Source organism: Uloborus diversus, chromosome 1, assembly GCF_026930045.1.
Source record: "Uloborus diversus isolate 005 chromosome 1, Udiv.v.3.1, whole genome shotgun sequence".
In the NCBI taxonomy this organism is placed as follows: Eukaryota; Metazoa; Arthropoda; class Arachnida; order Araneae; family Uloboridae; genus Uloborus; species Uloborus diversus.
The window spans coordinates 248970061-248987778 of NC_072731.1; the positions used below are offsets into that span (position 1 = coordinate 248970061).

Genomic DNA, 17718 nt, shown 5'->3' on the forward strand with positions numbered 1-17718 from the left:
ACATAATTGCATACATACAGACGCATACAAAAAGTATTTCCACTACGGCTTTGCTTGTGGTAAAAATTTGAAAAACGACGTTACGGTGTTACGACGAGATTTTAGAAAATTTTCATATCAGTCAAAAGATAAGCGTTTTACCTGCATTTATTCATTAAAATGCGCACAAAACTGTTCTTGCCATTTTATAAATTTTATGCCTGTGGTGAAAATTTACGCGGTGAACGCCACATGGTAGTCATAAGACGATATGTTAAATCATTGGGGGTCCAAACTACTACCCGCGACGCTGGTCTGGGTTTCCCGTCTTTTTGTTCAATATTGCAAATTATAAAGTACGGTCAATGACACTGTTACAAATTTGGAGCCGAATATTCAGACATTGGTTTCGGGAAAAACACACGTACTTGAACCACTGTAGTGATAACAAGAATGATTGGTTTTTAATTTTCTTTAGTTTTCCATATTTCCCATGTTATTTCGAAAATGTTTAAATATTTTGAATTTTGAGGTCTTGAATTCAAGTTATGTTTTACACAATCACAAATGGCGATAGAACCCTACTCATTAGGTTTCTTGTTTCTACTAATGGCTTTTGTCGCAACTATAATTCGAATTCAAGACGTCGAAATTTAAATAAGTGCCAGGGTCTGGATGCTGGATCTTTTGTGGTAGATGTTGTGTTCTGGATATTGTATCGCATAAAAAAGATTGTGTGAAGTCGAAAAGGTTGAATATAAGTAAATTCGATTTCGAGGCACATGGACGGATAGCATAGAAAAACGAAATCAAAGGACGCGGACGTCATTCAACGGTCAAGTGAACATAATAAGCACTTCGTGACTACTCTTTAAAAAGAAAAAAAAACATTGTCAAAAATAGACGCTAGTTTTTAACTCTCTATTTTTTTTTTCTTTTTTGTAAAACAAGTATAAAAATGATAAACATGCTCTATATATCTTACCTTTGATTCACATTCTTTGTGACACGTTAGTTTGCAGGCTGAAAAAGGGAAAAAAAAGTACACATTAGAATTAATGAAGCAAAAACTACTTGCAATAGATCACAAAACAAGTCCAAAAAAATGAGCCCAAAAACGTATGCGTACACACAATTACAGTGATCTCTCACTTATACGCGACCCAAGGGGACAACGAAATTTTCGCGCACAAGTGAAATTCGCGCATAAGCGAAAAACCCAAAAATAAGCTTAAATGCAATAAGTTTACATCAGTTATAGCAATACTAATAGTACACTACTAATATTAATGAATCAATCTGCACATAGTTTCGGTTTATGCATTGTAATTAAAAAAAAAATGAATTTGTACGTTCTGTTATTTTTATACACTGTACAGTACGTAAGCGAATTCTCCAAAACCTAAAAAATCGCGTGATCAAAGCTATAGTCTACGAGGATGAAAAGATCCTGGAAAGGCAACGTCAATGCTTACCGCTTGACCACGACTTTTAATGATGACAATCTTTCGTTTGTAATCCGTTCTCCCCTCTCGATGTCAATCACAAGACTAATTCCACCCCCAATTGCTCACTTGTGCAAAAAAGAACGCGTGTTTGGAAGAATTCGAACAATGGAATACAGGCGTGCAATACATTCCAGGAGACAGAACAAGAAGGGTACAAATCTTCTGATAAGCAAAACGCAAATATGCGATTTAACTTAAAATTGAAAAAAATTTATCGCGCATAAGTGAAAGCTGCATTTTAGGTTTCGCGTATAAATGAACAAGAGTTAACATTGTTTCCCTATATCGCTGGCCGGACCCGTAAGAAAAACGCGTAAAAGTGAAAAACGCGTATAACAGAGGTCGCGTATAAGCGAGAGATCACTGTATCTTAAAAAAAGAATTGCTTTTCCGCTTACATTTACGGCATTCTAATAAGCATAGTGAAAACATAATAAAATCATTATACAGTCAACGCTCTATAGAACGACCTCCTATTACTACGACCCTTCCGTTATAGTGACCGATGCATGAAGTCCCATCTCCTATTCCATAAATGCAATGTTATTTTACTGTTCATTAGAACGTCAAAACTGAATCGTTCATTCCAATATAGCATCCAAAACTAAGTTTCAATTTTTTGATATCCTCAGAACTAACTATTCGAAAACTAATATTTAAACATTTTATGTTTCTAAAGGTAAAATATTTCCATTGAAAAGAATTATTTGTTGGCCAAAGACTTGATGAAAACCGCACACAAATTGTAGGCATTACGAATTATATTTTTTTGAAAAAGTCAAAAAAGCAGAAAGCTTTAAAATAGCAGCATAAATTTTTCAGAAAGAGAAAGAAATCAAAAAAAAATTTAAAAACTATCTTATTCGTTTCTTAATTCTCTTAACTATAAGGAATTATTTGTGCATTTTAAAAAATGACTAAACAACATGCAATACGTTATAACGACCGCTCGTTATAGTGACTGATTTTGTTTGGACCACTGGGGTCGTTATAAACGAGCGTTGACTGTATTTCTGTTGTTAGCAGGTAACGTGATTATATTACCTGTTAATTGTATTACATGATCTTTCACAAAACATATGCTGCAAAAAAAACTAAGGGTGTCTGTAAGGGTGACTGCATTGAAAGTAATTACGGATGAGAATGTAAATAAACAGTAGAAGGGGAAAAAAACCATTTGTATCAAAAATACGTGACAAAATGACTAGATCAGCAGTTTTCTAGGAAATTTATTCTTGTCGGGAAAACTACACACCACTAATTAAAAAGCGCGCACTTTCACATAGAAAGATAATAATCAGTCCATCTTTTGAAATAACATCAATTCGTATTCAATTCACGTCCACGCTAATTAGGCTCGAAACAGAGCGCCCCAGACCACCCTCGGACATAGGTTTCCCGTGGATATCCCAGGAATAAAATCAAATCTAGATGAAATACGAACCGGTTTTCCGGGGGGCCTTTATTAATATTTCATCCGGCAATAAAAGCTGCATGTTCTCTTATTTGGCAGGGCGTGCGTCATAACTATTGACATAGATCGCTTTCTTGACACATTCTCTGTCTATTTTCCATATTGTGCATATAAATTTGCTAATGTGTGGACGGTGATTGGATAGTTAAGAAGTGAGAGTCACTTAGAGTTAGAGTCATTAGAGAATTGAGAGTCATTTAACAGTCATTAGTATCCTTGAACCGTGAGGGTTTACTTTGTAGTACTTCATATTTTTCAGTGCTTCAAAAGAAATCATAGCAGGTGCAATCAGTGTTGCCAGATTGGGGGGAAATTTCCCCATTTTGGGGAAATCTGGTGCCCTCTGGGGAAATTTTGGGGAAATGGGTTTTGAGGGGAATTCTTTGGGGAAAAAAATTTTTCTTGGGGGAAAACCTGGGGGAAAAAAACTCTCAAGGAAAAAAGAATTATTTTCGTATTTAGATTCGCATCAAGAAGTAGTAGTTACATTGTATCAAACAGCGTTGGTTTAGCTCTACTGAACTTTATGGAATTCGCATTTCGCATTATGTGGAATATTATGCTACGGAATTCGCATTAATATTCTGCGTGAGTAACTAGTTGATACGTGAAACGGTTAAAAATAAGTGTGATGAAGAATGTTCTTGGATAAATATATACAAAAATCATAGTTTAAATGTACATACAGAAGCAGAGTAATAAATGCTAGTAGAAAAAAAAAAACATTTGGCTATTTCTTATCTCTCGGTCAGGCGCTTGTATTTAGTGGCACCCGCATGGCTTTGCCCATAGTAGAAAACTAAAAGGTCTTTTGGTTCGCCTGGTATATGAACAAATAAAGTATGATGAATTTCTCGCCAATTGGCTGGCCCATGTTACGGTTCCACGTTATGATAACTTGGTAATTTACTCGTCCATCTCATGATAATTTTGCTCGGGAAAATGTTCTTGAAATTGGAATAGAAAAAGAACAAAATCGGATTTTCAAAAAATTGCTTAAAGGTGCACACCCCCATGCTACAAACTAATTCTTTGCCAAATTTCGTGAAAATCGGTCGAACGGTCTAGGCACTATTTGCGTGGCAGAGATCTTGACAGACAGAGAGATATCCAGACAGAGAGACTTTCAGCTTTATTATTAGTTAGGATAAAGAAAGATATTGATAAAGAAGACAAAAAAAAAAGCGAAAAGGGGAAGAAAAAAAAGTTGGGGGATTTTCTAAGAAAATTTGGCTATTTGGGGAAAAAAAATTTTTGAAAGAGAGAAAAAAATATTAGAGGATATCGATTCATTTTCTGAAAATATTAGTAGAAAAATAATCTTTGAATTTTGGGAATTTTGGTAGAAAACATCACTTTTTGGAGAAAAATTGGAAGGGAATTGGGGAAATCTGGATTTGACCGTCTGGCAACACTGGGTGCAATGCTATGGTGGCGAGGTTATACATTCGGAGTAACTTATATAGCAAACCCCTGATTTACACAAGAACCCGGATTTAGCGAGAAAATTATAAAAAATAGGCTTTTGCAGTCAGAGAGCAGCGGAGTCGGAGGAAAAATGAACGACTCCGACTACTAGAATTTCAGAGCCCTCGACTCCGACTCCTTTACACAAAAAAACCTACCCGAATCCTCAAGCACTAGCAGAGTTACTGACATTGAGGGAAAATAACCAACTCCGATTCCTCTCTTGGAGCTTTAAACCTTTGAATCTCGGCTCCGACACCTTTACTTAAAAATCAGTCCGACTCCGACTGTGTTGCCTTGGGTAACAATGTTGAGTCTATTGAAGCATAACCCTCTTTTAACGAGCAGATCCCGCTTAAAGCGAGCAATATTTTTGTTAATTTGTAAAAGCTCTATTGATTTTTAGCACAGTTTTCCTTTTCTCGAAAAAGTTCTTTTAACGTTTTGAAGTCAACTAAAGTTAGTGATGAGTCACAAATGCTGAAGACAAGTGATGATGGCCCTTTTTTTTCTTTGTGGAGTCGAGCGGATAAAAAGATGGAGGTGATCTCTCTTCCCTTGAGTGACTATCCACCGGTAATTTTTTAATATTGAAGTTCAAAAAAATGCAATTTTAGACGAGTTTTAAGGAAGTTGGGGAAGGGGAATTAGGGGCTCTCTCCCGGAAAAGTTTCGTTCTTTAAGCCTTTATGATCATTTTAATAAACGTGTATACATTATACATATCAAGAAGTAAGAAATAAAAATCATTCGCCCTCCCTTGAAAATTTTGGATTTACCCTGGTTGTGGAGTAGAGAGCAACCATTTAAAAAGTTATATATGTATTTGTTGATTCAAACACTATCACTTCCGAGACATACCTCTAAGGACACTATAGCTCAAATCGAAGCTAATGAAGATGGACAAAATTATGAAAGCGACGACGATAACCATATATGTGACGAATTTTAAACTGAACAACGCTGAGCATACTTAATGACTTTTGCTGTGCAGAAAAACATCAAAGTAGGCTCCATCTTTTAAATTTTGCTAGCCAGGAGTACCCACCTAGGAGGGGTCATGGCGCAAACTGCCGCATTGAAATTTATAGTGGGGAGGGGGGGTTTGGTTGGAAGGGGGCTCGTTTTCAGGGAAGTCCTTTTCTTTTCAAGGGGGGGGGGGAGCTCTTGCATGCTCTTGAGGGTGGGTCTTTGGTATTTGGTAAGGGCACCATTGCTCTTGGGGGGGGGGGGCACCCCAGTGATACAAACCATAGCAATAAATTGCTTAGGGATTAAGCGATGCAAACATGTTTGACCGACAAGAATTTATTTTTGCAGGCTATAAACACGGGGAGGGAAAAATGATGACAGATTCTATCATCAAAACAAAAAGTTAGTTTTATCTTTCAATTTTTTCCAACTAATGAGATAAAGTTGACACATTTTCATTGAAATACAAAGATAATTACAGAGGCCCATTTATTTCAAAATTTTCCAGTACACGTTTTAACTCTAAACAAATGGGCGGAGGGGGAGAGTCAGATACAAATGAACATTGTTTCAGACGAGTTAAAGAGTTACTAAGTAAAAAATACAAAGAGAATGAATTTTGTAACGTCAACATTTTTTTTTTTTTTTTTGGAGAGTGAGCAAGAAATTATCTTAACCTTCTTATCTTTCGTTTTTTTAGGAAGTGTTTTTTTGAATGCTCTCGAGTTTAAACTGATATGAAGAGATACTTCACTTCAGATATCTGCTTCCAAAGGTAACAAAACATCTGAAGAAAGTTTGAAAAGTTAAAATTATTATTTTTATTAAAGGTCGTATTTTGCCTTACTTTGCATGATTTTTATCTTTTTTTATCCAACTTTCCCGCAATAGTTTAAAAAAAAAAGACGAATGAACAAATGAAAAAAAAAAGAATTTTCTCGAAAACCTTTAGCTGAAAATATAAAAAATTGCAACTAGTATCGAAAAAATAAAGTAATCTTTTAAGATGCGGTTGTATCGATAGGTCTGTTTGTGTGTCTGGCTGATTTCGGGTTAAACATTAGCTGTAATTAAATTAATATTTTTACGTAATCAAGTAATCAAAAAAAAAAAAAAAAATTTTTCTTTTTTTAAAGAACCACTACTCTATAAATGCATAGGAGGGGAGGGGTTGAAACAATGTTACAAATGCAGAAATTTGCAAAATAATGTAGACACTTGCTTCGAGTTTACAAGGAGCTCCATTTTTAACACGCTTTTATTAGCTTCACCTGTATCTGTGTATGTATGTATCTTGTAACGAATTCTTGCAACTCAAATTTTGCCCACTTCCTGCAATCGGATTCTTTTGAAATTTGGCACGCAACCTCAGACCCGATGACAATGCAATATTATATAATCAAATGAATTAATTAACTATTAATTGTTAGTTTATTCCAATCAATTTTAATCAATATTTTGGCATAAATCCAACAATGTGAAGAAGAAATTTTTTCAATATATATATATATATATATATATATACACATATGTGCTCGCAAAAATTATTAAAAAACATCTACAAAAACTAAAAACTTTGAATTTATCTGCATCAGACAAAATTTGTTTCAATGTTCCAAGTTAATTAGACCATGAGTTATAATTGTTTTTAACAAATTTCATGCCAAAATTTAGGTGAGCCTTCAATTGGTTATTCATTGTTGATCAGGTCATTGTTGAACAATACTTTTATTAAAATGTAACTCAAATTTTCAAAGTAATATAAATATGATTTCCGCACACATACGTCAGGCTGGATTAGACAATTACTTGACAGACAATTTATCGGCGCAGTTGAATGTTTTTAGAGTTCAGCTATTACACTTTAAGGAACATAATTATTCTTTTTGGAGTTCGAGAGATCGCGGTTCGAATGCTGCCCGATACCTTTAGTTGCTTTTTTTTGGGGGGGGGGGGGGGGATTTTGAATAATTTTGAAAGTTTTTTTTTTTTTTTGTAAAACAAGTTTTACTAAACAGAAAAAAAAGAAGTAAAAGAAAAGAATAATAAAATAATAGTTTAAAAAACTAAAAAAAACACACTTTTGTAGCAAAATGAACTAAAAAGTAAAAAATAATCTTTGGATTTGATCAAACACGTAATTTTAATGTAATACAAAAAAGCGTGTGAGGGGGGGGGGACTTTTTATCAGTTTACTTGACTTTCTTTCATTTGTTGTCCTTGCAAAAATGTAAATAGAAGGACTCCACTCTTTTTTTTATTACATTAAAATTAAGTCTTTGGTTAATTACTTTATATACCTATCACCCAAAGATAATTTTTACTTCATTTCGCTACAAAAGCGTGTTTTTTTTTTAAGTTTTTTAAACAACTATTTTATTAATGCAAAAGATGCGAGTTTGTGTATGAAAAGACATCCAACAAATTAATGCCTACATTTCTCTCCAATTTGTGAGTTTACAACGTTGTTTGTTGTTCCGTTGTTTAAATTTCTCCAAAAGTAAATAATTTTAATCACGAAGTAATATTTGCCGATGATAAAACGTTTTCATGACCAAAATGCAACAGAAATACACACAAAATGAGTCAAACGAATAAAAGGGTGGAAACAAAGACCTCACCTTTGCAAGAGCTGCCTTGGTAATCGATGGGCAATTTGCAGTGGTCGCAGAAACGGGATTTTCGGAAAGTTTTCGTTCGAAAAAAGTGCGATGAGTCTTCTGGTTTCTGAAAAAGAAAACTAAACTTACACTAGGGCAGTCAAATACATTAATTAATTAAATCATCAATTCAACAGGCCCTCGTTTAGTAGAAACCGATGTCACGACAGGCACTGGTTAAGATTCCATGCCTTGAGAAAAAAAGTTCCCGATTAAAAAAATATTTTTTTGAGAAATCACGATTGCTTATTGTTCTCACTTGATTGTTTTTGGCGTGCTATCATTTTATTTTCCCACCGCCACCCTCCGCACCATCACCCGTCGACCGGCTCCTCACGATGCTCTACCTCTAGCGAAAGCCGTCTCCAGGTTGCATCCATGTCCTACACACACGCGCATACATACACAACTACACATTCACAAGCACACATACACGCACAAACACATACACACACATACACCTACACACACGCATACATACAGACACCTACACATACACACACACACAAAAACATACACACAACTACTCACACATTCATGCATACATACAGACACCTACACATACACATACGCACACAAAAACATACACACACACAACTACCCACACATTCATGCCTGCACACAGACACAAACACATATGCCTACACACACATTCATACACGACAACTACCCACATACTTATGCCTGCACACAGACACAGACACACATACCTACACACACATACACATACCCCCTACACAAAAACACACATACCCTCCACACACAAACACACACGCCTATATACACACGCTCGTGATTGCGAAAAACATAATTTGAATTCAAGATGCCAAAAATTCAAATTAATTTTTTTTAAGCAGTAGCTCCTAGCTTTGGTGCATCCTCTCCTCCCCAGCTAAGAACCGCGGGGAAAGGGCTGAAAAGGGACACTAATTTGAAACACAAGCTAAACTTATGAACTCAATTAGTTTTGAAATGCAATTTCCGCGCATATGTTTAAGATGGCTGTTAAGAGAGAAAGATTCCCGTCGGAGAGGTTATCTCGCGATGACATTGAACATATTCAGCTTGTCTTTCTAAAGAGGCAGACCTGATTCTGCTTGAGGATCACATGCCGAAAATGCAGTAGGCTTCTTAACAAAAGTAGTACAGTCGGACCTCCATATATCGAAGTAGCAAATTGCCGGAAAAAATTCGATATATAGAAATTTCGTTATATGAAAACGCTCTTATTTTATCATAAAGTATCCTAAAACATTAAAATAAAAGCTAATTTTCGTGTATGAAACCCAATTTATAATTTATACGAGTATAGGATTAAATGAAAGTTAATGATTAAAAAATTAACAGAAATTACATTTTTATGCCAACCATACATCTTCATATTCTTAGGCAATTCAACTTGATCGCAACATTAGGGGATTTTCGTTTTAACAATGTGATCCGTGAGGAAAGAAACAATCAATCTACTTAACTTTGAATGATTTTTACTGAAGCAAAGACTAGAAATGATAATCAACAAACAAAAGGGATCATTTGAAACTGGTTTTACAGTGTTACTGGTTACAGCTAAGATTTGAAATAAACTTGAGGGAATTTAAGAACTTCAGAACGGAACAACGATTTAACTACACACCTTTCAACTCCAGATTTCTTATGAGTTCCGTAGCAACCTTTATTGTGAACGTAATTTTCTCCTCTAACCTTTATTTTTCATAAGACAAACAGTCTAAAGTGGAAAAAAAAATCTACGAATGTCTCGAAAAAAATTTCGATCTATAGAGATTTTTTCGATAAAAAGAAACAATTTTTCTATATAATGAACATAGAAATTTGCTAGGATTTCGATACATAGAAAATTTCGATGCGTGGAAGTTCGATATATGGAGGTTCGACTGTATGGAGGAGGAGGTGCTTTTGGTCTTCTTACTGGATTTTTACACCTTAAAGCGGCACCTTTCTATAATGGGTGTCAGTGATGATTCAATTTGCAGAGGTTACCTCTTTAAGGAGGAAACTACTACTCACACCCTGTGTGATTGTGAGTGTTTTCTACCTATAGGTTTGAACACCATGATCATCATTTACTTGAACCATGCGAGATTCGTGATATTCCTATTAGGTGTTTGCTGAATTCTGCTTCAGCTACTGGTCTGTTTTAAGACTTCTGTTTGGGGACTAGTACAATAGACCTCAGGTCGCAGTGCTTGGTTCGGTTGAACCCCCCTTTCATTCATTTCATTTCAACTTAAATTTAGAGTGATTTGAATTTTTGCTTCGTTTCATTATTAATGTATTAAACTCTACAAGGTAGTACAAACTAAACGAAAATACCTCAGAAGTATACAATAATTAATTGGTGTTCTTGTTCAGATGTGAAAACTTTTATTTGCATCAATTAAAATAATTTTTAATATATATATATATATATTTAAACTTTTCACTGCATATTTTGGTGATTTTATTGTGCATATAATCCCAGCTCCTGTCAATAGTAATCTTTTCTTTAGCGCTACATTAGAAATCATTGCTTCTCTAAGAATAGAGGCGTAAAAGCAAAAATCATTATCTTTCCACACCTGTTAAAACCACCTGCCAAAAAAAAAGTATTTAAAAAATCCAATTTTACAGAATCAATCGCTTGCATTGCATAAAATTACACGATTCAGCTTCAACCACGTAACAGGCCTTATTTGGAAAACGTCCTTCAGAAATACTCACGAACAGAAAGAAAAAGCAGAAAATTGGAATGGATAAAGAGAAAGTTCCAATTCAAAAACAAATCAAAACTTCTAGGTTGCAAAACCGGTCTGCATCACTCGGATCTCGCTACTTCTTAATTGTTAGGCATCGTTTGGCAATCGATTGATTGTTGTTGACTTTGTGATAATACATTTGTTTTAGATGTTTGGTCTTTAAACTGATACTTGAACCCGATGAGACTAATCATAAATTGACAGCAGTGAAGCGTAAACACTGTCGCGTTGGAAGGTAAAGAGCAGTATCTGCAGAAATGAGGTTTTGAGATATTCAGGGGTGCCCACTGGTGTGAGGGGGGGGGGGGGAGTCATGCCGCAGGCTGCGCCATTGAAATTCTTAGAGAGGGGGTGTTTTGAGGGGTATCTTTTACTTTTTGGGGGGCTTGGTTTTTTTTGGAGGGGGGCGGGGTTCTTTACGATATTTAGGGGCTGCGCCTTTGCTCTTAGGGGTGTGTGAGTACCCATGATACATTATTAGAGGCGTTTTGGATTCAACTCTAACAATAAGGAAATACTGAAATGGGACATTTTTAATTTGTACTTTATTTTTGGAGAAAACCAAAATGAGCAACCTTCAGTGAAGAAATTGTTGCAATAATGTCTCCAAATTTTCTGAACCGTCACACAAAATCTTCGAACAAGGATTTTCTTGAGCAATCACGATTGCTTATTGTTCTCATTTGACTGTTTTGAATTCCTATGATTTTATTTTCCCACCACCTCCCTCTGCCAGCACCGCCGTCGCGTCGACCGGCCTCACGATGCTGCTCCTCTCGCGAAAACCGTCTCCAGGTTGCGTCCATATCCTACACACACACACACACGCATACATACACACAGTCATGCCTGCGCACAGACACAAACACACACTCCTACACACATACACACACTCATGCCTGCACACAGACACAAACACATATGCCTACATACACACACACACGAACGCCTACACACACACACGCGCCCGTACACACACAGCACCGCATACACAACACGCACACACATGCATACACACACACGCGCCTATACAAACACACACGACACACGCTTATTCATACACACACATACGCTCGTGATTGCGAAAAACATAATTTGAATTCAAGATGCCAAAAATTTAAATTTTTTTTTTGTGAGGTCAGTTACCTTCCATGACCTCACATCAGGCCCTCCCTTTTAGGACGTTTACTCAGGGGGAGTTACCTCCTAAAAGGTTAGCTCCCTTGCTGCGCCCCTGATAAAGAATTATGTATTTATTTACTTTTCATTCATTACTTTCTTTGATATACAAACATATTTATTACCGAGAAATTAGAAGTCCCGTTTTTAGGAAAAAAATTAAATGCCCTCTAAGTATATCTGCAATGGAGAAAAACAATGCCGAGTCAAAATGCAATGAGTGATTCTCCCCCGCACTCAGCAATAGCTGTACAAACGACATAAATAATTAGTCTTAATCTGTGTCTAGAAGTGAAATAATCAATCTAATGAAGGCTAAATTTAAATTGGCGGCTCAAAAAAGAGAAAAAGATATGTCTTCCTTCTTCAATTCGTTACGCAACTAGACATTAGTTCACGTGCACCTATTAAAATTCCGTTGTACTTGCCAGAGAAATTCCGAATATTTGTGGAACGAATTAACTACCATTTTGAAGGAACACAGAATTTCATTGTTGCACCTCTCATGATCTACAAAAACTTACATATAGTTGTCATGACTGATTTAAAATTGCTATTTGAAAAAAAAAAAAAAAAATATTATTTAGCCTAAAAGAACTGCTAGGAAAATAATAATAATAATTTTAAAACATTGAAATTTTTTTAACTTTTAAAAACATCGTGAAATGTCGCTACAATATTAAGCACTAGATTCAGCATTACCAAGTTCCATGAAATCTCGTAGAAAACTTCCATTTTTCAGTAAGCAAATATTTTATTACCTGGACGGAAACTGATGGAAGTCCAACAACTTCACTCACGTTTTTCTTAAGATTTTGATGTATTTTTTACACAATAACCTTCCCCGAAGAATCACTTAGACCTGAATTAGACTTACATTATTTACCCCAAAGTATTTAGAGATGTCACAAACACTTGGCAATCATTTCATTAAACAAGTATGGCATGCTTAATTAAAACAACTGATTTACTAATATCTAAACAATGAATATTTACCTAAACTAAAAGTTATTGCTTGCGCTGTGTGTGTGTGTGTGTGTGTGTGTGTGTGTGTATGTGTGTGTGTATGTGTGTGTGTGTGTGTATGTGTGTGTGTGTGTGTGTGTGTGTGTGTCACGTCTGTGTGTGACCAGTTTTTTGTGGCCGCTCTACAGCAAAAACTACCGCATGAAATCGAACGAAACTTGGTACACATATGTGCCCCTACGTGAACTTGTGCCCATTGGTTTTTGGCGCGAATTCCTCCAAGGGGGGGTGGAGCAATGGGACGTTTTTTGATTTACGCGTGATTGCTATTCCTCAGGAAGTAACTGGCGGAATCAAACAAAATTTGGTCCATATGTTGCCATTAACAGGAACAGGTGCTGATTCAATTTTGGTTGTCAATAACTCAAACGGGGGCTTGAGCTATAGAACGTTTTTTGTCGTCAATTGTGACTGCTGTATCTCAAGAAATAATGAACGGAATGAAAGAAAAATTTATCGGCAAGTAGCCCTTAGTGGGTATAAGAGCTGATTTTATTTTGGTGTCACCAGCTAAAAAACGGGGAAGCGCAATCGCCCGTTCTTTTTTTCCATTGTGAGTGCCCTATCTCAAGAAGTAATGCTACGTTCTAGTTGAAATTTGGAATATATGTGAATCCATATGTAAACAGGCTTTGGTTCAATTTTGGCGCCAATCGCGCCAAGAGCTGCTGATTTATTTTTATTATCATTATTTTTTAGCGAATAAAAATAGTTTTATTAATGCAACAATAAGAAAGATAAATCGTAATAGATTGTCGTCTGCGTATTTCTCGTGATTTTAAATTGTATGGAAATGATCGGAAATATTATCTCAATGATTTAAAATTTTTAACTGTTGCCATCTTATGTTCGTTAACAAATAAAATATTTGTAATTAATTCAAGCAAGGCTTTTAAAATAGCTTTCAATTTTCGCTCTTTGCTTTGCTTTTGCAATAATTCAGACATTGGGATGGTCGTCAAGTTTTTGCATGTGTAATTTCGTTTTTGTTGAGAATATTGCTTCCTCGTCAAGCATGGGGAGGGATCAGAAAAAAAAAAAGAAAAATATAGAAGAAAGTTTCGTAATGGCCACAACATACTAGTTTAATTTTGGTTCTTAAATTGGAAAATAAAATAATTTAATCAATATAAAAGTGGCGAGGGGCGATTGCCCCTCTTTCTCCCCCCCCCCCAATTGCTGCCACTGATGTAACCCGATTCCAACATTGTATTTCTGGTGCACTCCTCAAAATTAAGCAAAATAAATTGGGAACATTCCAATGATTTTTGTACCTATATATATATATATATATACAGTGAAACCCCTCCTAACGGACACCCCTCAAAGGCGGACACCCGTCTTATACGGACAATTTTTAATTCCCCAGTTCCAATGCAAATAACATTATTAAACCCCTGTCCTGCGGACACCTCTATATTGCGGACAAAAAAATTTGTCCCGCTAGTGTCCGTATTAGAGAGATTTTACTGTATATATATATATATATATATATATATATATATATATATATATTAATTTGAATTTTTGGCATCTTGAATTCAAATTATGTTTTTCGCAATCACGAGCGTGTGTGTGTGTATGAATGCGCGTGTGTGTTTGTGTAGGCGCATGTGTGTGCGTGTTGTGTATGCAGTACTGTGTGTGTACTCACGCGCGTGTGTGTAGGCGTTCGTGTGTGTGTATGTAGGCATATGTGTTTGTGTCTGTGCGCAGGGCATGAATGTGTGTATGTGTAGGAGTGTGTGTTTGTGTCTGCGCAGGCATTAGTGTATGTATGTGTATGTAGGCATGTGTGTGTAGGATATGGACGCAATGTAGAGACGGTTTTCGCAAGAGGAGCAGCATCGTGAGTCCGGTCGACGCGACGGTGGTGCTGGCAGAGGGTGCTGGTGGGAAAATAAAATCATAGGAATTCAAAACAGTCAAATGAGAACAATAAGCAATCGTGATTGCTCAAAAAAAAAAAAAAAAACTGAAACGGTACTATAAGTGACATACGCATGTGCCATTGCCGTTCATTGTTAAAAATGGTGTATCTCCTTGTAAATGATTTTACATGCCTTAATATACAAAGCCCTTTGCAAATTTTTTCTTAAGAAAAGCATTGCAAGTGTTCAGCTGCTATTAGTCATTACAGTTTTTTTCTTTCGAAAAATGCTTTGCCATATTTTTTAAATGCGAAATACGCATTTTAAAAATATGGAGATAAACCACTTTTACAATGAACGACACACATACGAATAGAGCCATCTATATAAGCATTACAAAACCTTAAACTGCAGAAATAAAATTTTTCCACCTTACCGGTTAAGATATAAAATCAATCAGATTTCAGGTAAAATTTAAATTAACATAATAAAATCGTTTTCTGAGCACAAAGCCGTAAACTAGTTCCTAAAAGAAATGGCAAGTAAGATCGAGTTGAAACGATATTTTTGTTTCAGACAAAAACAACTCCTATTTGTTTACGGTTTCATATTAAATTAGATCACTATGAAAACAATCAACTATTCGACAATGAAACTTGATCGTTATAAAAACAATCAGCTATTTCACAATGCTCTAAACATGACTCCCAATATTAAGTTACAAAACCCGTGAAATTATTTATTTATTCCGATCAACGAATCACAAAGCGCGCAAGCAATCGAAAATCATTTGAAGAACGTGTCCGAGCATTTCTAAACAGTTAGCTGCATAAAAAGAAACAAATTAAAACCGCTGACCAGCAAAAAACGAACACATGGTTTTTCACATCAGCAATCAATGTCATGCCTTCAACTGTGAAAAACTCGGCCTGTGTCTGACCGTGAAAACGGTCCGGCCAGTGAAAGATATACTGCAAGATAACGAAACGAAAAAGTTCATAATCATTCTTAGCAGGTAGGCAAGGTCGTGATTCGGTGGAAACAGACTTAATCCGTTATACATATTCAATGGCGTGCGTCGTAATATATCATCTTGTAAAAAGAGAGGCTCGAATTACGCGATGCGTGATGGATGGATTTCAGATGCTGAACTAGCAGTTCTGAACACCCAGTTCATTAGAAAGAATATAAAAAAAATAGAATGAATATAAATGAACTTTGTGTTGAAAAGTAAACGATAATAATAGAGTTAAAATGCATCAATTTTCAGGCAGACGCGTGTTTTGGGGTTGCAAGCAGGGGTTTAAATCATAAAGCTTCTTGTTCATTGTTGAAAATAAAGTTCAATGTTTCATCAAGAAAATGGTTAAATGTAGCAAAATTTAGCTGTAACTATTCTTTTGGTGATAAGTAACACCCAAGGCAGACGAGAGGACATGCCAGCCTAGTCAGAAACTAGGCCCCCGGCCATTGAGAGGGGCTTGGCTCGGAATCAAAGTAATGTAGATTTTAAATGTTTCACAGGGAGAGTGGGGGCCTGCCCACCAAGAAGACAAGATGCCCGCCTTGGCTCTCGGCAGCCTTGGACTCACAAATTAGATGGTTGTGGCTAAAGTTAACCAATTTATTGGAAAAACATTGAGCTCTATTTTCAAGAGTGTACCGGAACGCCAATTAGAATGAACTGACCAAAAGCAGTACTTTAAAGACCTTCCGCCACCAATTCACTCCTGGTTACAAGTTATAACCTTTTTCAACGAAAAACTAAGCGAGCTTGTGGACAAAAATACATCCGACAATCGCTTTTGTCGGCGGTTCGTTGCAAATTTGCGCAATTTAGTGTTGTACTCGTATTATTTACACTCAATGCAAATTTTGAAGGAAAACAAAAAACACGCACATTTATATGTAAGGTCATTAAAATCTTAAACCAAGGGGGGTAAGCAATTGACCCCTCCCTCCTCGAGCCCCCTAAATAATGGGTCTACACAGATTATTTTTTGGCAAAAGGAGTTATTTTAGTTCAGGTCAACCGGACAGGGGCGCCCCGATGGGAGATCACTGTGACCTCCAAAATTTCATTATTCGGCAAATTTAGTCTGACAATTCGGCAAAAGTATCATCATTCGGGGAAATTTAGAGTTATACTTGGAATTATAATTCAGCGAAAGTTGGAGCTTCAAATCGGTAAATATAAAATTTTTGCCTTCCCAAAAACTTAAGTTCAGGGCGCCCCTACAGCCGGTGCAAGTGTTCATCAACCCCCTTTTCAGTTGCGACATTTATATTTGAACATTCCAAAATAGAAAGAAACCAATAGTAAAATCTCACCATTCTAAAACAGCCGGGTGAAAGCAGATTGTATGAAAATATCACGTGACGGTTGTAAAATGGAACTTTTAAACTAAATGTAAAACATTGTTTCACATGAATTGTTTTTTTTTTCTCTCTCTCTCTCTATTCATACAAATTTCCTGTTTCAAAATATAGAAATTCAACATCTCATGAGAAGTGTCTAATGATATTACTACTAATATTAAATGCGAAAATTTTGGCAACTTACAAGAACAAAGCGAACAGTCATTTTCTTGTACAAGTCTGTATAGTAAATTAAATTTATGTATAATATGTTCTTCTTCGTTCGTATAAAATGAGTGAGTGTGATTTTAGTACATTGGTAAATGTTGTGCGTGGTGCATTGCGGTTAAAATTTTTGTAAAATTGTGTTTATACAAGCTAATTGAGTTCTCATAATCAAATCACTCGATTAGTCAAGATCATTCGAGAACTCAATTATCGGATCTCAAGTTCTTGATTATCGGATCTGGA

The 17718-nt window shown here is 35.9% G+C and overlaps 1 long non-coding RNA gene across 1 annotated transcript in view; it reads right to left on the reverse strand.

The window, feature by feature from the left end:
* Positions 1-961: 961 nt before the first annotated feature.
* Positions 962-17718, reverse strand: part of LOC129234231 (uncharacterized) — a 97647-nt gene continuing 80890 nt past the window's right edge. The window contains exons 2-3 of the long non-coding RNA XR_008581536.1: positions 8022-8127; positions 962-1002 (exon numbers count right to left, since the gene is read on the reverse strand). This is a non-coding gene — a long non-coding RNA (uncharacterized LOC129234231). The remainder of the gene's footprint in view (positions 1003-8021; positions 8128-17718) is intronic.